General features: G+C 47.0%; 1 protein-coding gene across 6 annotated transcripts in view; it reads left to right on the forward strand.

The window, feature by feature from the left end:
* Positions 1–27,673, forward strand: part of SOX2 (SRY-box transcription factor 2) — a 1,587,917-nt gene that overhangs the window by 447,698 nt on the left and 1,112,546 nt on the right. The window lies entirely within an intron of this gene.

A 27,673-nucleotide genomic window follows, 5' to 3' on the forward strand; every position in this document is an offset into this window, starting at 1 on the left:
TCCTGAGAGCGGAGTGACATCGCCCCAACCTCCATTGGTTCCCCGCCGTCAGAACAGATTTTCTGGGGACTAGGAACTGACATTACATGAGTCTTTACCTCATTGAGCCTGCACCTCAGTCTCCTGTCTATACGAACAGCTAACTGCATAGCATCATGCAGAGTCTCAGGTGCAGGGAATGTAATTAGCAGATCCTTAACCCTTTCACTCAGACCAGCAAGAAATAAACATCTCAGCGCAGGATCATTCCACTTAACTTCTGAAGCCCATCTCCTGAATTGTGTGCAATAATTTTCAACATCATCTGACCCCTGATTCAAACGTCTAAGTTCTGATTCAGCAGATGAGATTCGATCAGGATCGTCATATAATAGCCCCATAGCAGAAAAATATTCTTCAACAGACCTTAAACACGGATCATTAGGCTGGAGAGAAAAGGCTCACCCCTGTGCTTCATTGCGCAAAAGTGACATAATAAAACCAATGCGCTGTGATTCATTCCCAGAGGATCTTGGTCTCAAACGAAAATCTAACAAACAAGCATTTTTAAAGGAAAAAAAATCTTGCTGTTTACCATAAAAAACATCAGGCAATCCTACCTTGGGTTCGACAAAATGCGCTCCAGAACAGCTACTCACGTGTTGCTGAAGCTCGCCCACCTCCAGAGAAAATCCCTGCAGGCGTTGAGCCAAATCCTGGATGGAAACCATACTGATCCCCGAATTTCTTTCCTTTTAGTTTTTTGAGCTGGACGTACTGTTATGACCTGCAACATGTACTAAGGAAAGATAGGGAAACCTGTCCCTACAGTAAGACTAAGCTGAATCCCTACGATGTAGTGGGCTGCCGGTTCCCAGTGAATAGACCCGCCTTAGTCCTCGGCTAGTCTGAACGAAGACCTATAGAATTAAGGGAGGGGTCCCTAAAAGAACTAAGGACTGGGACAAAAATGGGACACCTCCTAAACAGAGAAGTTGTTGCAGAATACAAAAAGACAAACTGACAAAAATGTACTAGAGGTCCCAGAGGACCAAGTGAACTAACAGAAAAAGGCACCGATGCACCAGTCTAGAGAAACAGTCAAACACTGGAGTCCAGCACAGCCAGAAGGGCGGATCTGGAATATAAAGGCAGGTGGTCACATGACCGCAAAACACAAGATAGAAAAAACAAACAGGAGGGTTCTAACAATATTGGCCCCATTCTGCTCCATACAGTATATTGGCCCCATGCTGATCCACAAAATATATTTGCCCCATGCTGCGCCATACAGTATATTGGCCCCACGTTGCCCCATACAGTATATTGGCCCCATGCTGCTCCATACAGTATATTGGCACCATGTCATGCAGTTCCAGACAGTATAATGGCCCCATGCAGCTTTATACAGTATATTGGCCCCATGTTGCTCCATACAGTATATTGGCTCCATATGATACTGCTCCATACAGTATATTGGCCCCATGCTGCTCCATACAGTATATTGGCCCCATTCTGCCCCATACAGTACATTGGCCCCATGCTGCTCCATACAGTATATCGGCCCCATGCTACTCCATACAGTATATTGGCCCCATGTGATGCTGCTCCAAGCAGTATATCGGCCCCATTCTGCTCTATACAGTATATTGGCCCCAAATGATACTGCTCCATACTGTATATTGGCCCCATGCTGCTCCATACAGTATATTGGCCCCATTCTGCTCCATACAGTATATTGGCCCCATTCTGCTCCACACAGTATATTGACCCCATGCTGCTCCACACAGTATATTAGCCCCACGCTGCTCTATACAGTATATTGGCCCCATGCTGCTCCACACAGTATATTGGCCCCATTCTGTTACATACAGTATATTGGCCCCATTCTGCTCCACACAGTATATTGGCCCCATGCTGCTCCATACAGTATATTGGCCCCATGCTGCTCCATACATTATATTGGTCACATGCTGCTCCATACAGTATATTGGCCCCATGCTGCTCCATACAGTATATTCGCCCTATGCTGCTTTATACAGTATATTGGCCCTATGCTGCTCCATACAGTATATTAGCCCCATGCTGCTCCATACAGTATATTGGCCCCATGTTGCTCCATACATTATATTGGCCCCATCCTGCTCCATACAGTATATTGGCCCCATGCTGCTCCATAACCTATTAACCCAGAGTGAGTTGCTACATAGTCTTAACCAAAACGCTGCCTCCTGTTAATGCGGACCATATCAGATGGTCACGCTGGATGTTGCAGGGTTTTCCACATTTTGGCCATGCTAACCCTCCTTTCCGAGGTGGTTCCGGTGCCGCAGCTGCTACGAGATTTCGCCCTTTATTGCACACCACCAGGCTGTTCCGTGGCATCAACCACTCATTGGTCTGTTGTTTGAGCGCCATCCACAGCAAATGTGTGGGATTTTCCCCCCAAACAGATGAGTTTCAGAACAGCCTGCTGTCATTTCCCCCTGGAGGCAACATGGACAGAGAAACATCCAAAAAACATCCACAAAACCTCAGTGGTGGTAGGACATTTGCAAAATGTTTTCTGCCTCAGACCCAGCCGCCACAACATTTACCCAGTGGCCAGTTAGAGAGATATATAATGTCCATGCCTGTGCTTACTGGTCCACATATTGGTGGTTATGTAGACCTTTATACAGATGGCGCTGCACAGTGCACACCTGATTTTGTCCGTAACATGTTAGTGTAGGGCAGGGATCACCCACCTGGAAAAGTAGTGGTGGCTGGGAACCACAAACTGATATTCCTGAGATCCCAATGTATTGTTAGCCCTTTAGAAATCACTTGTGAGGCCACATCTAGATTATGGGATACAGTGTTTGGGGGATGTACAGCTGAATGCTTCAATGGGATGATGTGGAGATGGTTGGTGACACTGCTGGTGGTGGTGCTGTCACATCCTCACCACAGTTTTCATCCCAACCGTAATCCATCTCTTTGACCTATCACTAACAACTGTTGTCCTCTCCTCCTGCTTTAAACATGCCTTGATCACACCCGTCCTCAAAAAGCCCTCCCTTGACCCATCCTCTGTGTCTAGTTATCGCCCCATATCACTTCTTCCCCTATGCCTCAAAACTACTGAAACAGCATGTCCATATTGAACTGTCCTCCCACCTCTCCTTCTCCCTCTTGACCGGTTACAACCTAGCTTTTGACTGCATCATTCTACCGAAACTGCCCTAACTAAAGTCACCAATGACATACTAACCACCAAAGCCAAGCGACACTACTCTGTCCTTTTCCTCCTGGACCTGTCCTCTACCTTCAACACAGTGGACCATTCCCTTTTACTACAGCTTTTATCAACTCTTGGCATCACAGGCTTGGCCCTATCTTGGATCTCTTCATAACTAACAGACCGGACATTCAGCATCTCCCACTCACACACAACCTCCTCATCTCGCTCCCTGTCTGTTGGTGTCCCCAAAGGTTCAGTTCTAGGACCCCTGTTCTTCTCCATCTACATTTTTGGCCTGGGACAGTTCATAGAGTCCTACGGCTTTCAGTATCATCTCTATGCTGATGACACACAGATCTAACATGTCCGTGTAGGGCAGGGATGGCCTCCCTGGAAAAGTAGTGGTGGCTGGGAACCATGTGCTGTGGTTCCCGTGATCCCAATGTATTGTTGGTCCTTTAGAAATCACTTGTGAGGCCACATGCAGAATATGGGATCCAGTGTTTGAGAGTTGTACAGCTGAACGCTTCAATGGAATGGTGTGGAGATGCTCGGTGACACTGCTGGTGGTGATGCTGTCACATTCTCTCTTTCCGAGGAGAAAGGTGGCCCTCTTTCTCGGGAGTGGGAGTAAGAAGTCGAGACTGCAGCAGAAGAGGGAGCAGGAGGAGACTCAGATCTTTCCTGGTTTATCAGGTGTGTACTCCACTGCAGATCGTGCTTTGCATTCAGATACCTCGTTATGCAGGTGGTGCTCAGGTTAAGAACATTTATGCCTCACTTCAGTCTCTGACAGCACAGCATACAAACCACCCGTGCCTTGTCAGGGAGCTCCTTTGAGCTTTCTTTCGTGTGCTCAGTTCATCAGTGCGGTGGGCAATAGCAGCCGACATACTGGCTAGGGGCCGGCCGCGGTACTTTTGCACCCTGCTCCCTCTTTTGCTGTGCAGCTGGGGCAGTGTGACCACCACCTCTTCCTCCCAACTGCCCACGTCGCTCGGATGGCGTTGACTTCATGTGGGGTCTAGGAACTCATCATCCCCCATCGCATCATCAGACCTCTCCAGTCTGTCCTGAACTCTGCTGCCCCATATAATGCTTCATACTTCTGTCCTCACTACTACTCCACTTCTCCCCTCTGCAAATATCTTCTCAGTCTCCCAATTACAAAACGAATCCACTTCAAGCTACTACCACTGACCTACAAAGCTGTCCACAATCTGTCTCTCTCATATATCTCTTATATAATCTCCAGATATCTCCCACCATGTTATCTCTGGTACTTCCAAGACCTCCTTCTCTCCTCCACAATTGTACGTTCCTCATCCAATCGCATGCAAGACTTCTACCAAGTAGCCCCCATTCTGTATAATTCTGTGTCCCAACACGTCCGATTATGCCCTACATCCAGAACTTTCAACCCATCTCTTCAGAACAGCTTACAGCCTGCAATGACCTCGCTGCCACCTCACCAACACCGGAGCTGCTGCAACCCCTGAACCTACTGTCTCCTTCCCCATTATCCTGTAGAATGTAAGGCTGCAAGGGTAGGGTCCTGTCTGCCACTATTAGTTGGTTCATTGTAATTTCTATTTGTGTTTTGTATGTAACTCCTCCTCATGTACATCACCATAGAATCAATGGTGCTCTAAACATAAATAATAATAATCCCCAGCATGATGTTCCACCCAATCCTCACCCCTGCCCTCCTTGCCGGTCTACACACAGCAAAAAGCCGCAGCAGTTTGCACCTGTGTTTCGTCAACAGGGCCGGCTCCAGGCTTACGTGGGCCCTGAGCGAAAGAGTCTCAGTGGGCCCCTTTAACATATACCACGATTCATGATGCACAGATACGGCAGAGAAATGTAGGTATAGTACAATGCCAAAGATTTCACTTACTTCTTACACTACATGAGTGATATCTATTGTAAAGGCATTTACCGGGAAATGTAATTTTAACATTTTACAACCTTATCTGGCCATGTGGTGTGTGACACATCATCAGACCCATCCTGTTTCATTTATGATGGAGGGACTCTGAAAGTCACAAAGCCTATTTTTATAGGGGCAACAGGCGGCCCTTTCTATAATTAAAGGGTCAGTAGTCGGCCCTCACTATTGTTAGAGAGCCATCAGCCGGCTATGCTTTGTTGTTCCCATTATTAACAAGTGGGTCTCCTATAGTGTTATTGCGTATGCAGTGACCGCTGCCAAAAATTTGGACGCACGTAACCCAATAACCCTTTGAAGAGACATAGAGGAGGGTCTCAGTAAAAAAAAATGTTCCCATTATAAAGGAGTGGGTCTCCTATAGTGGTAATGTTGATACTGTGACTGCAAGGCCTTACAAAATTTGGGAAAAACCCCACTACCAATTTAAAGACACATAGAGCAGGGCCACAGTAACGACATGTTCCCATAACAAAGGAGCGGTTCTGCTATACAGTTATAGTGTATGCAGTTGACGCGCCCCCTGGGCAGTGGGGTACTCGGTAGCCGGGCCGGTCGTTGCTATGGGAGATGTCACAGTGGCGGTGACCCGGTCCGTGACCCAGGGCGGTCAATAAAAGGGGATATTTACAGGGGAATTAAAGTTCTTATATAAAGTTCGTGACGACACCTGTGGTATGTGGGTAAGGGAGCCGCCGCTGCGGAGCAGGTCCTCTGGAGCTGTTGTTAATGCAGCAGAGTTGGTTCAGCTCTCCACAGGCAGAGCTTAGCTCCAGGGCAGTGTAAATGTTATAGATGTTGCTGTAGCGGTTGTGGTGCAGTGTAGTGCAGGGGGTGATGGCGCAGAAGTAATAATTCACAGAGACAGTGGGGTGCAGTCTTCCGGATTTACTCACAGTTCTCACTTTGCTCCTGGTTACAACTGCAGATCATAACTTCCCACATCGTGCTGCGCTCACCGGGCAGGGGCTCAGCCAACCCTCAGGTACCTCCGGAGTACATAAAGGGACCCCCTTCTGTGTGTTCCTTCTGGCCGTCTCCCTGCACCTCACACTCAGTGTCCCAATCCAGTGACTACGGACCTTGTCGGGCGACATCTTCTCTGTCCCCTGGGTCCTCTATGGCCACCTTTTTGGTGAGTTAGATGTGGTCTTTGGGCTGTAGCACCTGAAATGCTGCACCCTCCGGTTACCTAGTTGAATATTGCAATTCTCACTAGTTAGGGGCCGGTCCCCTCTGCGACCCGATCCCTCCACCGCCTGGTAGATTCGGTCATACGGGTGACCTCCAGCACTGCCCGTACCCCTGGGATCCTTTCCTCACTCCTGGAGCCTTCTCTCTGCTCACGTTCCTTCCTTCTCTCCTTCTCCTGGGCCTCCTCACTCAGGCCCGCGCTTCCCCTGAGCAGAGCTCCTGCAGAGCTCCTGCTCCCAACTCGTCCTCTGACTCTATCTCCTCAGACTCCCCTCTAGAATGTTCCACCCTCTCTTTTATATCACTTCTTACTGAGCTCCCCTGAACTCTTCCTCCACCCACACCAACTACATGGTTCCCCCTACTTTAGTTCTCCCCACTACAACCAGGGACAGGGCTCAGCAGAGGAGCAGCGCATCTTGCCCCTCCTGCTGGTCTGGAGTAGTATAGTGTTGGATGCAGGTGTTAGGGTCCCGGGCAGTACTCCTTCCTTACATGAGAGTGAGGTTCAACTCCTCTGGGTGAGATGCAGTACCTCTGTGGCGACTAAACCCACAGGGGCGCCACATAACCCCCTGGTAAAACACAGCACGTCCGCGGGCTGGAACAGAGTAAAAAAAGGTGTGATAGTGTCACTGGTTTTATATGTGAGGGGAGGTATGTGTCACTCAGGATGCTCTCCTGTGTGAACTAAGACCTACTTTATGTTTCTGCCAGCATGTTATATGCTGGTAGGTTTACTCTGTTAAAGGGTGTGCGGTTTTATGGGAATGGCAAAGAGGGCGGGACGCCATTCCCCCTATCTCCCCTCAGGGTGTGGCTGAGCAATGTGTAAAAGCTCAGTCCTTTTTTATTTCCCTGTGGAGTGTGGTCTGGAGAGGGAAGTCTCCAGACAGTATTGTGGAAGCTGCAGAGCTTGTTACCTGGACTGTACCTGTGCAGTTTATGCTACCGAGAGCGGGAGGAACCCCCTCACCTATGGACTGAGCTATACTTTGTTTTGTTTTCCCGTTTATCCCAGGGGGGTCTTGTTTATTTTTCCTGCCGAACCCTGCATGGGTTTATGCCAGATAATAAACCAGCAGAAAGGTAACCTGAGAACGTGTGTCCTGAGTCTGCCTCCGGGAGAGCCGAGCAAGTCGTCCTGCCACAAAGGTTTTAGACATACAATTTTTTTAGAATGCATTCGCATATTATAATAATACACAACTTTTTCTTCGCTTTATGGGAGGCACATTACTTGAACGTTACATGTTTCTTATCAAGACTTTTTAAAACATTATAAAACTTTTTCAATACAATTTTCTTCACATTTATAAAACATTCCTCAAAGAAAACATTTTTCAGCTCAATACAGTGAGATCCATAACCGGGTGTCCATCTCACTGGAGAAGGTGCAATTTGAGCAACATGAGGGACCCGTCCGAAAACCCTCAACGTAGGCCCTGGGCGTGGCTGCAGGGCATAGGTGATCCGGTCGTTGGACCACGTCATCGGCCACGCCAAACGGGTTTTTGTTCTGAGGTCTTTGTATATAAAACCAATAAGAGGCACTTTAATAAGTGAAAACTATTTACAGGTAAAGTTTTTGGCTGCTCACAATCCTCAGCCTATCAGTCCATGTACCTTAACCTGGTACACTAAACAAATAAGCATAAACTTTTTAAACACACACTTTTAACTCTGCACTGCTGCTGTACCCTTCCGGGTAACTATATATACACATTTTAAAACAGGGAGTTCAATAGTGGTGCTCCCTCCTGGGAAACACCTGGTTGCTGCAGGCTGACCCAGGGTCATCAGCCTCAACCTGCAGGGGCTTATCCTCCTCTACCCGATGCACACGGAGAGCGTACCAGCCCCGTTCCCCTCTGTGCCTGGAGTAGGCGACCTTCTCACCAGGGTCGATGTTGAAAGCGCCCGGGGAAGGAGGTTCCTGCAGGGGGACGAGGAACGGATCAGCGCCAGCGGGGTCTGGGACAGGGATATCGCTCCTACCTGCTCCCGCGATCGCTTCAGCTGGGCCCGACACCTCTTGGTCCAGGAGCAGCTCCGCCGGGGCTGGGGCGCTGCCGGTCACTTGCAGCGCCGACTGCTGCCGAGTCATCATCTTCTCCACGAGCTCCGCTCTCCAGGCAGCAATTGCAGCTTGCTAGGCCTCCTCCATTCTCCTGCCCAGCTCCTGCACCTCATCTCGGAGGAATCCAGTATCCTCCAGGGATAGTTTCAACAGCATTCCCTCCAAGGTGAGGGGTGATGCACTCCTTTGCAGGCCACAAGACGGAGCTTCAGGCTGACCTCTCTCCATCTTGCCTGCCGGGTGCGGTCTGTCTAGACTGCTGGAGACTCCGCTCTGTCTCCCAGGTTTCTTCTCTCCTCTCCCCTTTCTGGGGCGGTTCCATTGCTGCTTGCTGTCGGCCACACCCGGAGGCGGCTTCCCCAGACTGATGGACAGATCCAGGTATATGGCCACAGACGCATGGGGCGGGTTGCGCTTTGGAGCCATTCTGGGACCCGGCCCACGATGGGAGGCTCTTTGTTGTCCTTGATAACGCACATAATGGCGCCCGTTCTTCTGGGGCGGGTGCCACATTCAGTATAGAACACAGTCTCTAGGCGCACAATACCCAGTGATAACGGGTAGGTTCATATCCTGTTCGTGACGCCAAATATGACGTGCCCCCTGGGCCGTGGGGTACTCGGTTGCCGGGCCGGTCGTTACTAGGGGAGATGTCACAGTGGCGGTGACCCGGTCTGTGACCCAGGGCGGTCAATAAAAGGGGATATTTACAGGGGAATTATAGTTCTCATATAAAGTTCCTGTGGTATGCGGCTAAAGGAAGCCACCGCTGCGGAGCAGGTCCTCTGGAGCAGTTGTTAATGCAGCAGAGTTGGTTCAGCTGTAGTGGTGCAGTGTAGTGCAGGGAGTGATGGCTCAGCAGTAATAATTCACAGAGACAGTGGGGTGCAGTCTTCCGGATTTACTCACAGTTCTCACTTTGCTCCTGGTTACAACTGCAGATCATAACTTCCCACGTCATGCTGCGCTCACCGGGCAGGGGCTCAGTCAACCCTCAGGTACCTCCGGAGTACATAACGGGACCCCCTTCTGTGTGTTCCTTCTGGCCGTCTCCCTGCACCTCACACCCAGTGTCCCAATCCAGTGACCGCGGACCTTGTCGGGCGACGTTTTCTCTGTCCCCTGGGCCCTCTATGGCCACCTTTTCGGTGAGTTAGAAGTGGTCTTTGGGCTGTAGCACCTGAAATGCTGCACCCTCTGGTTACCTAGTTGAATATTGCAATTCTCACTAGTTAGGGGCCAGTCCCCTCTGCGACCCGATCCCTCCACCGCCTGGTAGATTCGGTCGTACGGGTGGCCTTCAGCACTGCCCGTACCCCTGGGATCCTTTCCTCACTCCTGGAGCCTTCTCTCTGCTCCCGTTCCTTCCTTCTCTCCTTCTCCTGGGCCTCCTCACTCAGGCCCGCGCTTCCCCTGAGCAGAGCTCCTGCTCCCAACTCGTCCTCTGACTCTATCTCCTCAGACTCCCCTCTAGAATGTTCCACCCTCTCTTTTATATCACTTCTTACTGAGCTCCCCTGAACTCTTCCTCCACTCACACCCACTACATTGTTCCCCCTACTTTGGTTCCCCCCACTCCAACCAGGGACAGGGCTCAGCAGAGGAGCAGCGCCTCTTGCCCCTCCTGCTGGTCTGGAGTAGTGTAGTGTTGGATGCAGGTGTTAGGGTCCCGGGCAGTACTCCTTCCTTACCTGAGAGTGAGATACTACACCTCTGGGTGAGATGCTGTACCTCTGTGGCGACTGAACCTGCAGGGGCGCCACAGAGTGAGTTCAATGGCTGCCTAAATTAGGGAAAAACCCCAATACCAATTTAAAGACACATAGAGGTGGGCCTCAGTAATGACATGTTCCCAGCACGGTGGCGCAGTGGTTAGCACTGCAGCCTTGCAGCACTGGGGTCCTGGGTTCAAATCCCACCAAGGACAACATCTGCAAGGAGTTTGTATGTTCTCCCCGTGTTTGCGTGGGTTTCCTCTGGGTTCTCCGGTTTCCTCCCACACTCCAAAGACATACTGATAGGGAATCTAGATTGTGAGCCCCGATGGGGACAGCGACGATAATGTATGTAAAGCGCTGCGGAATATGTTAGTGTTATATAAAAATAAAGATTATTATTATTACAAAAGGAGCGGTTCTGCTATACAGTTAAAGGGTATGCAGTGAGTACAACGGCTGCCAAAAATTTGGAGGCACTCCAATGCCCCTTGGAAGAGATGTAGAGGGCCTCATGAAAAAATGTTCCCATTATTAGGAAGTGGGTCTCCCATATTGTTTGCCTATTCAGTGAATGCAAAAGCTGCCAAAAATTTGGAGGAACGCCAATGCCCCTTGCAAGACAGGTAGAGGTCAGAGAGCCTCCTAAAACAATGTTCCCATTATTAAGAAGTGGGTCTCCCATAGTGTTTGCCTATGCAGTGAATGCAAAAGCTGCCAAAAATTTGGAGGCACTCCAATGCCTATTGGAAGAGACGTAGAGGCCCTCATGAAAAAATGTTCCCATTATTAGGAAGTGGGTCTCCCATAGTGTTTGCCTATGCAGTGAATGCAAAAGCTGCCAAAAATTTGGAGGCACTCCAATGCCCGTTGGAAGAGACGTAGAGGCCCTCATGAAAAAATGTTCCCATTATTATGAAGTTGGTCTCCCATAGTGTTTGCCTATGCAGTGAATGCAAAAGCTGCCAAAATTTTGGAGGAACTCCAATGCCCCTTGCAAGACACATAGAGGTCAGAGAGCCTCCTAAAACAATGTTCCCATTATTAGGAAGTGGGTCTCCCATAGTGTTTGCCTATGCAGTGAATGCAAAAGCTGCCCAAAATTTGGAGGCGCTCCAATGCCCCTTGGAAGAGACGTAGAGGCCCTCATGAAAAAATGTTCCCATTATTAGGAAGTGGGTCTCCCATAGTGTTTGCCTATGCAGTGAATGCAAAAGCTGCCAACAACTTAGAGGCACTCCAATGCTCCTTGGAAGAGACGTAGAGGGCCTCATGAAAAAATGTTCCCATTATTAGGAAGTGGGTCTCCCATAGTGTTTGCCTATGCAGTGAATGCAAAAGTTACCAAAAATTTGGAGGCACTCCAATTCCCCTTGCAAGACATGTAGAGGTCAGAGAGCCTCCTAAAAACAATGTTCCTATTATTAGGAAGTGGGTCTCCCATAGTCTTTGCCTATGCAGTGAATACAAAAGCTGCCAAAAATTTGGAGGCACTCCAATGCCCGTTGGAAGAGACGTAGAGGCCCTCATGAAAAAATGTTCCCATTATTAGGAAGTTGGTCTCCCATAGTGTTTGCCTATGCAGTGAATGCAAAAGCTGCCAAAATTTTGGAGGAGCTCCAATGCCCCTTGCAAGACACGTAGATGTCAGAGAGCGTCCTAAAACAATGTTCCCATTATTAGGAAGTGGGTCTCCCATAGTGTTTGCCTATGCAGTGAATGCAAAAGCTGCCAAAAATTTGGAGGCACTCCAATGCCCCTTGGAAGAGATGTAGAGGGCCTCCTAAAAACAATGTTCCCATTATTAGGAAGTGGGTCTCCCATAGTCTTTGCCTATGCAGTGAATGCAAAAGCTACCAAAAATTTGGAGGCACTCCAATGCCCCTTGGAAGAGATGTAGAGGCTCTCATGAAAAAATGTTCCCATTATTAGGAAGTGGGTCTCCCATAGTGTTTGCCTATGCAGTGAAGCAACGGCTGCCAAAAATGTAGAGGAACTCCAATGCCCCTTGCAAGACATGTAGAGGTCAGAGAGCGTCCTAAAACAATGTTCCTATTATTAGGAAGTGGGTCTCTCATTGTGTTTGCCTATGCAGTGAATGCAAAATCTGCCAAAAATTTGGAGGAACTCCAATGCCCCTTGGAAGAGATGTAGAGGGCCTCATGAAAAAATGTTCCCATTATTAGGAAGTGGGTCTCCCATAGTGTTTGCCTATGCAGTGAATGCAAAAGCTGCCAAAAATTTGGAGGCACTCCAATGCCCCTTGCAAGACATGTACAGTAGAGGAGGTGATATGGTAGATATGGAGGCGAATGATATGGTGATGGAAGATGAGGAGAAGGAGGAGGACAAGAGCAAATAGACAAAATCAGGAAGCGTATAACTATGTGTGGATATGAAGAGGTGCATGGAAATAGACCTCCCAAAAAAATACACTGTATTTGAGTTTATGTTATGCTGCTATTATTCGGTGGTGTTGAGAAGTCTGGCCCAATCCAGCCCTTGTTCATTTTTATAAGAGTCAGCCTGTCAACATTTTCAGTTGACAGGCGAATGCGCTTATCAGTTATAATTCCACCAGCAGCACTAAAAACCTGCTCTGACAAAACGCAAGCGGCAGGGCAGGCCAGGACCTCCATGGCGTAGAGAGACAGGTCATGACACGTGTTCAACTTGGATATCCAATAATTATAGGGCACAGAGGAATCATGGAGAACGTTGGTACGGTTGGCAAGATACTCCCTCAGCATCTTCCTAAACTTTGCACTCCTTGTGAGAGCACCCTGCGCCTCAGGGCCTGTAAGATGGGAGGGTCTGAGAAAACTGTCCCAGAACTTTGACAGTGTTCCCCTGCCTCTGCTGTATTGGAGTTGTGTCTCTCTCGCCTGTACTCCTTGGTTGTCCAGCGAACTGTGACCTCTGCCGCCAGCGTTTTCAGATAGGAATTGTTACGGATCCGGGTGGTGGAACCTCTGTGCTGCTGTGCAAGGAGGGACCAGAGGGGCGTAACTACGTATCAACTCAGACCGACCAAGGTCGTACGGCGGCTCAATCGACTCCGTGACCAGGGAAGGACCGAGCAGAGGGACCAGGTGCTACACTGGGGACCGACCTTGCATGAAAGCAGATCACTCCCACGGGTCAGAAGGCAGGGACTGACCGGTATAGCAGATGAGCACGGCAGGCAGGCTGACGGGTGATCCAGGCAGACGGACTGGCAGGCACAGCAGGTAACAAGCAGGAGCCTCCAGGTAGGCTGGCTGGTAGGCACGGCAGGTAACAGGCAGGTGCTTCTAGGTAAGCGGGCTGGCAGGCACGGCACGTAAAAGGCAGGTGCTTCTAGGGAAGCGGGCTGGCAGGCATGGTAGGTAACAGGCAGGTGCTTCCAGGTAAGCGGGCTGGCAGGCACAGCAGGTAACGGGCAGGTGCTTCCAGGTAAGCAGGCGGGCAGAGCCCATAGACAGACTGGGGGACTGGACTGTAGACAGACTGTCGGGCTGGAGAGTAGACAAGCTGGTGGACTGGACTTGTAATCAGGCTGGCGGACTGGACTAGTAGTGTTATGGTTAATTTTTAATATCTAGATATCATTATTAATTTAGAAAAAGCAATCTATTCCATGAGGCCTCTGCTTGAGTGTTTTAAGACATACATTGTGAAATGTCTGACTAAGATACTGGTTTCCTGTAAAGTCCCTGAGAAGGTTTTTACATTGGGTCAAGGGAAATGTATTTACTACTGATAAGTCTATTTCGGTTTCCTGTTCAGTTGTATGTAACAATGAAGTTCCTCTTTGTGTCTAGCTCATAAATATGGTGAGTCTATGTTGCCACACCAGAAGACTCTACCTGCTGACAATGCATGTCGCATGTATTCTGTCTCTCTTCCTTCATCGATGAAGTATCTTAATTTGAATCTCACTGGCAATGTGAAGACCCTTTGCTGTCTATTCCAAAGTTCTCCTTAAAACAAAGAGGGTGTCCATAACAGTAGTCAGGCTGGCGGACTGGACTTGTAGTCAGGCTGGCGGACTGGACTTGTAGGCAAGCCGGCGGGCTGGACTTGTAGTCAGGCTGGCGGGCAGGACTGGTAGTCAGGCTGGCAGGCTGGACTGGTAGACAGGCTAGCAGCGGGACCTGAGGGCAGAAGCAGAGTATAACACACAAAGCTACAACCTTGCACGGGCACCTCTATTTTGGAGGAGGTGCCTTTTATATGAGAGGTCCTCCGGCCATTGACCGGGGACTCCTTAGGACGGCGTGTGGCCCCTTTAAGAGGGAGGGAGCGCGCTCAGGCGCCCTAAGCACAGTGCCCGGGAAGCTGCGCGTGTCGGCAGCAACAGAGGCAGGAGCGCTGGAGGACGCCGGGCAGGGAGCGCGGCGGTAACTGGGACGGCGTCTCTGCCTGTCAGGGGGCAGAGAGGCCGATACTACAGGAATTTTTTTAATAACAAAGGCCTTCTGGTATTGCCCCATTTTTGTAGATCTGTCCGCCTTGGGAATTATAGATAGAAAGTTCTCCTTGTAGCATGGGTCTATAAGTGTCACCAACAAGTAATGACTGTCACCCAAAATTTTGAGAATGCGAGGGTCACGGGAAAGGCAGCGTAACATAAACTCAGCCATGCGTGCCAGACTGATAACAGGCAAGACTTCCATGTCCTCACCAAGAGGATGACTGACCATGCTCTCCTCCTCATCCTCCTCCTCCCTGTCCTCAGGCCATCCACGCTGAACAGACGGTATGAAAGTTGTGCAGGTAGTACCGTCTATAGCGCATGAAACTTGCTCCTGTTCTTCCTCCTCCTCCTCTTCCTCATTATCACCCAATCCACATTGGGATGAGATGAGGCTGGGCTGTGTGTAATCACCCTGTATGGCTCCTTTCTCCATCTCATCATGCTCCGCCTGCAATGCATCCTCTTTGATTGTGAGCAGAGAGCGTTTCAGAAGACAGAGAAACGGAATGGTGATGCTAATTATGCCATCATTGCCGTTCACCATCCTGGTGGAGTCCTCAAAGTTTTGGAGGATGGTACATATGTCTGACATCCATGTCCACTCCTGAGGTCTTATGTGTGGAGTTTGAACTGAATACCGACGGCCTTGTTGATGCTGGTAGTCAACAACTGCTATCTTCTGCTCACAAATCCTTCCCAACATCTGCAATGTAGAGTTCCAACTCGTGGGGACATCACACACCATTCGGTGAGCCGGACGCTCCAAACGCTGCTGAAACACGGCAATGGCGACGGAAGCTGTAGGTGACTTTCTAAAATGGGCAAACAGGCGGCGTATTTTGACAAGCAGATCCGGCAGCTCCGGGTAGGTTTTGAGAAACCGCTGAACCACGAGGTTAAGCACATATGCCAGGCATGGTACGTGTGTGAGCTTGCCTCGCCTCAGAGCCGCCACCTGGTTCCGGCCATTGTCACGACCATTGACACGACCATGCCTGGCTGTAGGTTCAGCGGTGTCAGTCTCAGATCTGCCTGCTCTTTCAGAGCTGTCCACAACTCTTCAGCATTGTGCGGTTTGTCAACTAAGCATATTAGCTTCCGCACAGCCTGTTGCCATTTGGCTGAGGCAGTGCTGCAGTGCTTCCAGCTTGTGACTGATGTGGTCATTTCGGAGATGGAGGCTGAAGAGGAGGAGGATGAGGTGCAGGAGCTGTAGACTGTGGGGGCAACCCTGATTGACCTAGGTCCTGCAATCCTCGGCGTTGGAGGACGTGTTCCATCCCAAGGTCCGACTGGGTCTTGGTTTTCACTATGTTAACCCAGTGTGCTGTCAGCGAGATGTACCGTCCCTGCCCATAAGCACTTGTCCACGTGTCCGTGGTTAGGTGGACTTTCACAGTAACTGCATTGTTGAGAGCACGGCTAATATTGTGGGACACGTGCTTGTGTAATGCGGGGACGGCACACTGGGAGAAATAGTGGGAACTGGGGACCGAGTACCAAGGGACCGCCACCCCCATCAGGTTGCGGAAAGCTTCCGTCTCCACGAGCCTAAAAGGCAACATTTCGAGCGCCAGCATTCGCGAAATGTGTGAGTTTAGTAGTGTGGCTTGTGGGGCGTTAGCTGCGTATTTGCGCATGTGTTCCAAGGACTGAGGTAGGGACATTTGAACACTGCGCTGGGACAAGGATGTGGACGTGCTTGCTGATAGTGCTAGTTGAGAGTGTTCAACAACAGGTGCAGGGCGGGAGGTATCTTGGCATGTGCCATGGACAGGGGATTGCCGTGCACGCACAACAGCGGAGCAAGCAGTGGTGTGACCCGCAGACACTGTTGCTGGACCCTGGGGTTCGGCGCACTTAGTCGGGTGCTTTGCTGCCATGTGACTGATCATGCTGGTGGTGGTCAGGCTGCTAGTTTTGCTACCCCTGCTGATGCTGGCCTGGCAGGTGGTGCAAATGGCCTTTTTGGGTTTATTGGCAGAGTCTTTAAAAAACAACCAGACTCGGGAAGACCTAACAGTTGTACTGGTAACTTCCGTTGTGTTGATGTTACAGGGAACGGTTGCCTGCCTTCTGTCTGCGGCCACCACACTGCTTGTTCTTGCCTGTTGTGGTGCTATGCCTCCCTCCCCCTGTGTGTTGCTGTCCTCGCTCTGTATGTCACCTTGCCAGGTTGTGTCAGTGACTTCATCGTCCATCACCTCATCTTCCACTTCCGCACCCTGGTCCTCCTCCTGACTTTCTGGCAATTGTGTCTTATCATCATCCACCTCTTGTGACAGTTTCCCACTGTCGCCTTCGTGTGACCGTGGCAGCTCAAATATTTGGGCATTGCTACATGCGATCTCCTCTTGCCCCGCTTCAAGTGGACAGGGCGAGAGGCCTGAATCTATAAATGGAAAAGTGAACAGCTCATCGGAATGTCCAAGTGTGGGATCAGTTGTCTCCAGGCACTCGGCATGGTGGGAGGAAAGAGGATTAGGGTGAAGAATATGTAGTCCAGACTCACGGCTATTGAGACTTGACCGTTTGGAAGACAGGGTGATGGTGGTGGCTAAGTGACTGGAAGCATTATCTGCTATCCAACCAATAACCTTTTGACACTGCTCTGTGTTCCTATTAATTGGGACAGGAAAGTCGAGCGAGAAGATGTGGGTGTTTGTTGTGGCACAATTTCAGCTAGCCCACGGCTTCGGCCTCATCCTCTGCATGCACCATCATCACTATCACGTCCACTTCCCCGTCGCTTGCCATGCGCCTTGCCCATTTTAAATGGAGGACAATATTTTCCACGTTCACTACAAATGGCTGGATTTGAACCGCAGTGATATGTGATCCGTGTGACGGACAAACCACAGTTTTAAATAGCTGGCCTGTAGGTAACTATTTTTAACAGCAAACTGGTGTCAATAACTTTGCTAACACACGGCAACAAAATTTAAATGGAGGCCAAAAATGGCAGAATTTTGAGCGCACTTATATATGATCTGTGTGACGGACAAACCACAGTTTTAAATAGCTGGCCTGTAGGTAACTATTTTTAACAGCGAACTGGTGTCAATAACTTTGCAAACACACTGCAACAAAATTTAAATGGAGGCCAGAAATGGCAGAATTTTGAGCGCACTTATATGTGATCCGTGTGACGGACAAACCACAGTTTTAAATAGATGGATTTTTAGCGCTCTAATATGGAAAGGATCTGGCTGTATTCTGCAGTGCCGGCAAGCAAATGGAGCAGAAAAATGATGTTCCTGGATTGCTTTTTAAGAAAATAATCAGGATTAAGATCCAAAAAAAAATTATTCCTGGCCCCTGATACCTGGGGCTATTTCTAGAAATATCTGTAAAAGCACCAGCAGCAGACAGAACTGGAATGGACCCTCTTGCTATATGCACTGCAATCTGCCACATACACTGCCTGCCTGCCTAGCACTTATATCTATGCAGCTGGATTAGTCCTCAGAAACACTGTTAGTTGAGATGGATATGTGTATAATATATTGTGGTAAACCTACACTAACTAAGAAACAAGCAAATTTCTCCCTAGCTCAGCAGCACCTCTCCCTACACTGCCAGAGTAGACTGTGACAAGCATGGCGGCGCCAGGTCTGATATAGACCTGTAGACGCTGTGCAGCCAGCCAATCACTGTAATGCCACAACCAACATGGCTGCGGCATTACAGTGTGTTGCCGAAAATCACTGCATGTTCATTGGCTCTCTAAACAGTGCCAAACATGCAGGGAGGGGTCCCGAGCTCCTGCCGAGCAACCCCAGAAATATTCGGCGAGCTCCGAGCATCGCGAGCAGTGAGATACTTGGTGGAGTACAGAGCAGTAGCGAGCATGCTCGCTCATCACTAATCCTGAACAATTTTCCCGGCAGTTGTGGCGGAAATTTTTGTTGGTCTACCTGACCATGGTTTGGTTTTTACAGAGCCCCTGATTTTCCATTTGTTAATTACAATTTGAACGCGGCTGATTGGCAATATCAATTTCATGGATATTTTTTTGTATCCCTTTCCTGTGTTATACAGTTCAACTACCTTTTCCCGTAGATCCGTTGACAATTCTTTTGCTTTCCCCATGACTCACAATCCAGAAACGTCAGTGGCTGGATGAAAGAGGCAAGAGTCTGTCTGGATCCTAGAATCTCACTCAGCTTTTATGCACACACACTGATTACAAGCAAACAGGTCACAGGTGAGGATGTTACCTTTAGTAGCCATTCAAACCCATTTGTGTCAAATTCTGTGCATGTTATCAGGCCAAAATCACCAGGGTATGTGAACTTTTGATCAGGGTCATTTGAATGTTTTTGGTTGTCAGATTGTAAGATTTAAAAAGAGAAAACACAGTAGTTTGGCAATAAATGGCTTCACCCAACCAATACAGTTATATGAAAAAGTTTGGGCACCCCTATTAATCTTAAGCTTATTGTTTTATAAAAATTGGTGTTTTTGCAACAGCTATTTCAGTTTGATATATGTAATAACTGTTGGACACAGTAATGTTTCTGCCTTGAAATGAGGTTTATTGTACTAACAGAAAATGTGCAATCTGCATTCAAACAAAATTTGACAGGTGCATAAGTATGGGCACCTCACCAGAAAAGTAACATTAATATTTAGTAGATCCTCCTTTTGCAAAAATAACAGCCTCTAGTCACTTCCTGTAGCATTTAATGAGTTCCTGGATCCTGGATGAAGGTATTTTGACCATTCCTCTTTACAAAACAATTCCAGTTCAGTTAAGTTTGATGGTCGCCTAGCATGGACAGCCCTCTTCAAATGATCCCACAGATGTTCAATGATATTCAGGTCTGGGGACTGGGATGGCCATTCCAGAACATTGCAATTGTTCCTCTGCATGAATGCCTGAGTAGATTTGGAGCAGTGTTTTGGATCATTGTCTTGCTGAAAGATCCATCCCCTGCGTAACTTCAACTTTATCACTGATTCTTGAACATTATTGTGAAGAATCTGCTGATACTGAGTGGAATCCATGCATCCCTCAACTTTAACAAGATTCCCGGTGCCGGCATTGGCCACACAGCCCCAAAGCATGATGGAACCTCCACCAAATTTTACTGTGGGTAGCAAGTGTTTTTCTTGGAATGCTGTGTTTTTTTGCCGCCATGCATAACGCCTTTTTGTATGACCAAACAACTCAATCTTGGTTTCATCAGTCCACAGGACCTTCTTCCAAAAAGAAATTGGCTTCTCCAAATGTGCTTTTGCATACCTCAGCCGACTCTGTTTGTGGCGTGCTTGCAGAAACGGCTTCTTTCGCATCACTCTCCCATACAGCTTCTCCTTGTGCAAAGTGCATTGTATAGTTGACCAATGCACAGTGACACCATCTGCAGCAAGTTGATGCTGCAGCTCTCTGGAGGTGGTCTGAGGATTGTCCTTGACTGATCTCACCATTCTTCTTCTCTGCCTTTCTGATGTTTTTCTTGGCCTGCCACTTCTGGCCTTAACAAGAACTGTCCCTGTGTTCTTCCATTTCCTTACTATGTTCCTCACAGTGGAAACTGACAGGTTTAATCTCTGAGACAGCTTTTTGTATCCTTCCCCTGAACAACTATGTTGAATAATCTTTGTTTTCAGATCATTCGACAGTTGTTTTGAGGAGCCCATGATGCCACTCTTCAGAGGAGATTCAAACAGGAGAACAACTTGCAAGTGGCCACTTTAAGTAGCTTTTCTCATGATTGCATACACCTGGCTATGAAGTTCAAAGCTCAATGAGGTTACAAAACCAAAAAAGTGCTTTAGTAAGTCAGTAAAAAGTAGGTAGGAGTATTTAAAACAAGAAAATGATAAGGGTGCCCATACTTATGCACCTGTCAAATTTTGTTTGAATGCAGATTGCACATTTTCTGTTAGTACAATAAACCTCATTTCAAGGCAGAAACATTACTGTGTCCAACAGTTATTACATATATCAAACTGAAATAGCTGTTGCAAAAACACCAATTTTTATAAAACATTAAGCTTAAGATTAATAGGGGTGCCCAAACTTTTTCATATAACTGTAACTATGAGTGGAGAAAAAGTTTTTTTGTTATCACTCCTGTTCTCTGAAACAAGGCCAAGAAAATAAAAACTCTGCCAGGGTATGTAAACTTTTGAGCACAACTGTATACTGTATGTGGGGTAGGGGGACTTGTCTATATACTGTATACTATATGTGGTGGAGGGGAGTTTGTCTTTTTAGTGTATGCTATATGTGGGGGAGGGGTGCTTGTCTATATACTATATGTGGAGGAGGGGGACTTTTCTGTATACTGTATTCTGTATACTGTATAAAGCGCTGGTAAGGCCGCGCTTAGAATATTGTGCACAGTTCTGGGCTCCGGTGCTCAGGAAAGACATATTGGAGCTAGAGAGGGTACAAAGGAAGGCGACTAAGGTAATAAAGGGAATGGAGGGACTAGAATACCCAGAGAGGTTGTCAAAATTAGGCCTATTTACGTTGGAAAAGAGAAGGCTTAGGGGAGACCTCATAAACATGTATAAATACATCAGGGGACAGTACAGAGATCTCTCCCATGACCTGTTTATACCAAGGATGGTGACAAAGACGAGGGGGCACACTATGCGTCTGGAGGAAAGGAGGTTCCTGCACCAGCATAGAAGGGGATTCTTTACGGTCAGAGCCGTGAGACTCTGGAACTCTCTGGGAGAGGAAGTGGTGATGTCCAACTCACTTAATGAGTTCAAGAGAGGCCTGGACGCCTTTCTTGAGAACAATAAAATTACATCTTATGCTTAGTGATAGTTAATTAATCCAGGGATTTAATCTAACTGCTAGATTGGTGTCGGGAAGTGAATTTTTCCTCAATGATGTAAATTGGCCTATACCGCATGTTTTTTTTTTTGCCTTCCCCTGGATCAACGCTGCGGAATAGCTGCAGTGCACAAGAAATAGGCTGAACTGGATGGACGCTTGTCTTTTTTCGGCCTTATAAACTATGTAACTATGTAACTATGTATGAGGGGGACTTGTCTATATACTGTATGCTATGTGTGGGGGAAGGGGACTTGTCTATATACTGTATGCTATGTGTGGGGGAGGGGGGACTTGTCTATATACTGTATGCTATATGTGGGGGAGGGGGATTTGTCTATATACTATATGCTATATGTGGGGAAGGGAGACATGTCTATATACTGTATGCTAAATGTGGAGGAGGGGGACTTGGCTGTATACTGTATGCTATGTGTGGGGGAGGCGGACTTGTCTATATACTGTATGCTATATGTGGGGGAGGGGGACTTGTCTATATACTGTATGCTATGGGACTTGTCTATATACTGCATGCTACATGTGGAGGAGGAGGACTTGTCTATATACTGTATGCCATATGTGGGGGAGGGGGACTTGTCTATATACTGTATGCTATATGTGCAAGAGGGGGACTTGTCTATATACTGTATGATATATGTGGGGGAGGGGGACTTGTTTATATACCGTATGCTATGTGTGGGTTAGGATTACTTAGCTATATATGCTACATGTGGGGGACGGTACTTGTCTACTCTATATACTGTATGGTATGTATGAGGGAGGGGGACTTGGTTATATGTGCTGTATGTGGGGGAGGGGGACGTGGCTATATGCGCTGTATGTGGGAGAGGTGGACTTGGCTATATGTGGGGTATGGGGACTTGGATATATGCTATATGTGGGGGACTTGGCTATATATGCTATATGTGGGGGAGGGGGACTAGGCTATATATGCTATATGTGGGGAGGGGGACTTGGCTATAGGAGGTAGTAGGAGGCAGTGGTCAACTGTGTCAAAGACAGAGGACAGGTGTAGAAGGAGGAGGATAGAGAACTGTCTGTTAGCTTTGACTGTAAGTAGGTCGTTAGTAATTTTGGTCAGGGCAGTTTCAGTGGAATGATGGGGACGGAAACCAGATGGTAGGTTGTCGAAGAGCGAGTTAGATGAGAGGTGAGATGATAGTTCAGTGTGAACATGCTTTCCTCTCACCTCTCAATAGTTACAGTATTTTAACTAGTGCAGGAAGCCTGAGGCTTTGTGTACTGCAATACATTTTATTCAGTTGAAATCAGCTGTGTTACCAGCAGGTCCCCAATCTTCAGTACCGGATTGGGGCACTGCTTCTTGCCATTTTAGCAAACTGACGTTAATTTTAACAACCGTTTCCACCGAATCGGTAAGGAATGGCTGAATCCCACCCTTGCCTGCAGTGTAGATTTTCCATACTTCAATTTACATAAAAACTGTCTTTGTGCACCTGAGGACTTCTCTTATCCAATAAAACTTTTTTTTAATGTAAAACAAAATGTCTACACTACAGATATGATTTTATATGGTATAAATCCCCAATATGAATGTACAAATGGTTTAATTTGAGTTTTGAGGATGACAGACTCTTTTTAAAAATACAAGTGATGTTAGTTGGCATGGCTCATGCAGTTACTATCTGGTTCAGTTTATTACCGTATATACCGAGGTACCTAATTTTACCACAAAAAACTGGGAACATTTATTGACTCAAGTATAAGCCTAGGGTGGGAAATACAGCAGCTACTGGTAAATTTCCCCATCCTGGTGCGCATTGCTCCCTCATCCACAATCCTGGTATGCATGGCCTCCTCATCCCAATCCTGGTATGCATGGCCCCCTCATCCCCCCATCCTGATATGCATGGTCCCCTCATCCCCCCATCCTGGAATACATGGCCCCCTCTTCCCCCAATCCTGGTAGGTATGGTCTCCTCATCCCCCAATCCTGGCATGTATGGCACCCTCATCTCCAATCTTAGTAGGCATGGCATCCTCATCTCCAATCCTGGTATGTATGGCACCCTCATCTCCAATCCTGGTATGTATGGCACCCTCATCTCCAATCCTGGTATGTATGGCACACCTCATCCCCCAATCCTTGTATGCATGGCCTCCTCATCCCCAATCCTGATATACATGCCCTCCTCATCCCGCAATCCTGGTATGCATGGCCTCTTCATCCCCCAATCCTGGTATATATAGGACCCCTCATCCTCCAATCCTGGTATGCATAGGACCCCTCATCTTCCAATCCTGGCATGTATAGGATCCCTCATCCCCCAATCCTGGTATGCATAGGATCCTTCATCCCCCCAATGCTGGTAAGTATAGGACCCCTCATCCCCCAATTCTGGTATGCATAGGACTCCTTCATCCCCCAATCCTGGTATGTATAGAACCCCTCATCCCCCAATCCTGGTATGCATAAGACCCCTCATCCCCCAATCCTGGTATGTATATGACCCCTCATCCCCTAATCCTGGTATACATGGCCCCATCACTGCACACATAAAAAAATAACTCTTATACTCACCTTTATTCCTCACCTCTGCTCCAGCGCTGCGTCCTGTTCTCCTGCTGCAGCTCATGTCAGCATCTGAGCAGCTCATGGCGTCACTGCTATGCACTCTCAGACGCTGATGTGAGCTGCTGCCGCCATATTCACTCCTCTCCACGCCGAGACTATGTGCGTGGAGAAGAATGAATATTCATTCTCTTTAGTAGCGGGCACTGTCAGGAGCCGCGGCTCAGTGCTGCTCTGTGCCCGCTACTAAAGGCCATGGGCATGGAGAAGAGGGAATATTCATTTCCCTTTAGCAGCGGGCACACTTGGTAGCTGCAGCAGCGGCTGCTGTGTGTGCCCAGCTCCTCCACTGCCGCAACCCGCTCCTCTGCCGCTGCAACCCCCCCCCCCACTATCCACCCACGGAATTTCTACATACTCGGGTATATATCCAAGTATAAGCCGAGGGGGGCTTTTTCAGCACAAAAAATGTGCTGAAAAACTCGGCTTATACTCGAGTATATACGGTAAGTTAATTTTCTCCACTATGAGCAATTCCCACTAATAAAATGTTGAAACTTTACAAACGTTTGTTTGTAAGAATAACGCAATGACGATTCTTGTGGGAAAGAAGCTCTCCTGCAAAAAAGATTGAATGCATACTATAAAAAAATCACATAACTGGCATGGATTTCATTTTCTGGCTCATGGACGCCCCAAAGATATTAGGAGGCATGCACCAGAAGCTTTATTAAAGCATCACTCCAGCGATTTTTTTTATTTTTTTTTATTAATGGAGTGGTGCCACTACCGTAAGTTCCTTGACCTATTTTTACACTTTCCACACTCTGTCTACAGCTCTTTCCAACGTCACTTCAGTCCCACACCGCCATCTTGTGACCGCAACTTCTGACTGCCCGGAAATCAAAGTTAATGGTCACAAGCTTTAAATGTAAGTCTATGAAAGCCTTGTTCTGGCCCTCATAGACTTAGGGCTCATTCAGACGTTTGATTTTCGTGTTTAAGTGCTATCTGTGATTTATGTGATCTATAGGGCAACTTACGCAGAGACATGTCTGATTTTTATCTAAAGGTCAAATCAAAATCAGTAATGCAAGTCAATGGGTCCATGAAAAAATCAGATTATAGAATCATAGAATCATAGAATCATAGAATGGTAGAGTTGGAAGGGACCTCCTGGGTCATCTGGTCCAACCCCCTGCTCAAAGCAGGATTCACTAGATCATCTCAGACAGATGTCTGTCCAGCCTCTGTTTGAAGCCTTCCATTGAAGGGGAACTCACCACCTCTCGTGGCAGCCTGTTCCACTCATTAATCACCCTAACTGTCAAAAAGTTTTTTCTAATATCTAATCTGTGTCTCCTCCCATTTAGTTTCATCCCATTGCTTCTAGTCTTTCCTTGTGCAAATGAGAATAAAGATGATCCTTCTACAATGTGACAGCCCTTGACATATTTGTAGACAGCTATTAAGTCTCCTCTCAGTCTTCTTTTTTGCAAGCTAAACATTCCCAAATCCTGCAACCGTTCCTCATAGGACATGGTTTGCAGACCAATCACCATTCTGGTCGCTCTTCTCTGAACTTGCTCCAGTTTGTCTATGTCTTTTTTAAAATGTGGTGCCCAAAACTGTACACAGTATTCCAGATGAGGTCTGACCAAAGAGGAGTAAAGACCGATAATGACTTCACGTGATCTAGACTGTATGCTTCTGTTAATACATCCCAGAATTGTATTTGCCTTTTTTGCTGCTGCATCACACTGTTGACTCATGTTCAGTCTATGATCTATTAGTATACCTAAGTCTTTTTCACATGTACTGTTGCTTAGCTCTATTCCTCCCATTCTGTATATGCTTTTTTCATTTTTATTGCCCAGATGTAGTACTTTGCATTTTTCCCTGTTAAAAACCATTCTGTTGGTTGCTGCCCACTGCTCCAGTTTATTTAGGTCTTTTTGAATCCTCTCTCTCTCTTCTCTAGTATTAGCTATCCCTCCTAGCTTTGTGTCATCAGCAAATTTAATCAGTTTACCCTCAATTCCTTCATCTAAAACATTGATAAAGATGTTGAACAATACAGGTCCCAGGACGGAGCCCTGTGGTACCCCACTTGAGACATTCATCCAGCTGGATGTGAAGCCATTTACAACCACCCTTTGAGTCCGATCACTAAGCCAGTTATGAATCCACCTAACAGTTGCCTGGTCCATTGCATACTTGGTCATTTTTTCAATAAGGATGGTGTGAGATACTTTGTCAAATGCTTTGCTGAAGTCAAGATATACTATATCTACAGCATTTCCCTGATCCACCCAGTCAGTGATTCTGTCATAGAAGGAAATTAAGTTAGTCTGACATGACTTGTTAGTTACAAACCCATGCTGACTCTGGTTAATCACTTCATTCTTATCCATGTACTTACATACATGTTGTTTAATAATTTTTTCAAAGATCTTTCCTGGTATAGAAGTCAGACTCACCGGCCTATAGTTCCCTGGGTCCACCTTCTTCCCCTTTTTGAAGATAGGAACAACATTTGCTCTTCTCCAGTCTTCTGGGACTTCTCCTGTTCTCCAAGAATTTTCAAAGATTATGGAGAGTGGTTCTAAAATTTCTTCTACGATCTCCTTGAGTACTCTGGGGTGTAATTCATCTGGACCTGGAGACTTGAACTCATTTATGTTAGCTAAATATTCCCTCACAATCTTTCTGTTATACTCGGATAGCATCTGAGTGTGGTCCGATTTTCCCGGACTGTCAGAAAGGAGGAGGTGGAGAAAATTATTTTTTTATTTTTTTAAATTTCTGCACATATGAGAAAATCATATGACCCTCAGATTAAACTCTGATCAAACTCTGATCAGAGTCTGATCAGAATAATTGGTCCATTTTCTCTTAGGTGAAAAAAAACGAATGCCTGAATAAGCCCTTACATTGAGTTGTGGCTTCGCGCTTGCCCTGAAAACACTGTAATGATTTGACAGGTCACAACCTGCTGGAGCGCAATCAATGCGGCACTGATAACAGAAGAATGGCAGCTGGTAAATATGATACTAGGTGCAGGTAACTTAGATTAGTGGCACCACTCCAGTGGTAAAATAAAATAAAATACTGGAGTGGTGATTTAATAGGCATGCACCTGCAACTTTATTAAGAGGCATGCGTCAGCAGACTTGATAAGTTCCCCCTTTAATTTTACTTGTCAAAGTTTATGAATTGTTCTTATATTAGTCACATATAAAGTTAACGGGCTTCAGATGTTTGTTCGGATTGCCTCTTTTAGCAGAAGGAAATTCTCATACAAAATGTATCCTTTACAAATGCAAATTGATTAAATACAATGAATTCTTTTATACGGTTAAAGAGTTGCTTTCTGTGCCTTCTTAATTTGACTGTAAATATATTTCATGTGTGTACTTTTTATACATTTTTTTTTATATATTAAAGCAAAATAGTTAACTTCTGAGTTGCAGTTTTGTTTGACAAAGAATTTATAGTGGGGTATACAGGTCAAAATCATTCATTTTTAAGCTATTGGTGATGAAATTGTATATTATAGTAATAACTCTCATGAGTCTATAAGTTTGATTTATACTCTATTTTTCCTATATTGTTTGTGCAGCATGTCAAGTGCCAAGAAAGACAAGTCATTGGTCATTCCCGTATGAAATCTCCACTTCATAATCTCACCTTTTCTTTTGCCTACCGTAGGTGATAGA

The sequence above is a fragment of the Phyllobates terribilis genome, unplaced genomic scaffold, assembly GCF_046119375.1.
Source record: "Phyllobates terribilis strain yellow unplaced genomic scaffold, ASM4611937v1 Scaffold_3__8_contigs__length_932513732, whole genome shotgun sequence".
Classification (NCBI taxonomy): Eukaryota; Metazoa; Chordata; class Amphibia; order Anura; family Dendrobatidae; genus Phyllobates; species Phyllobates terribilis.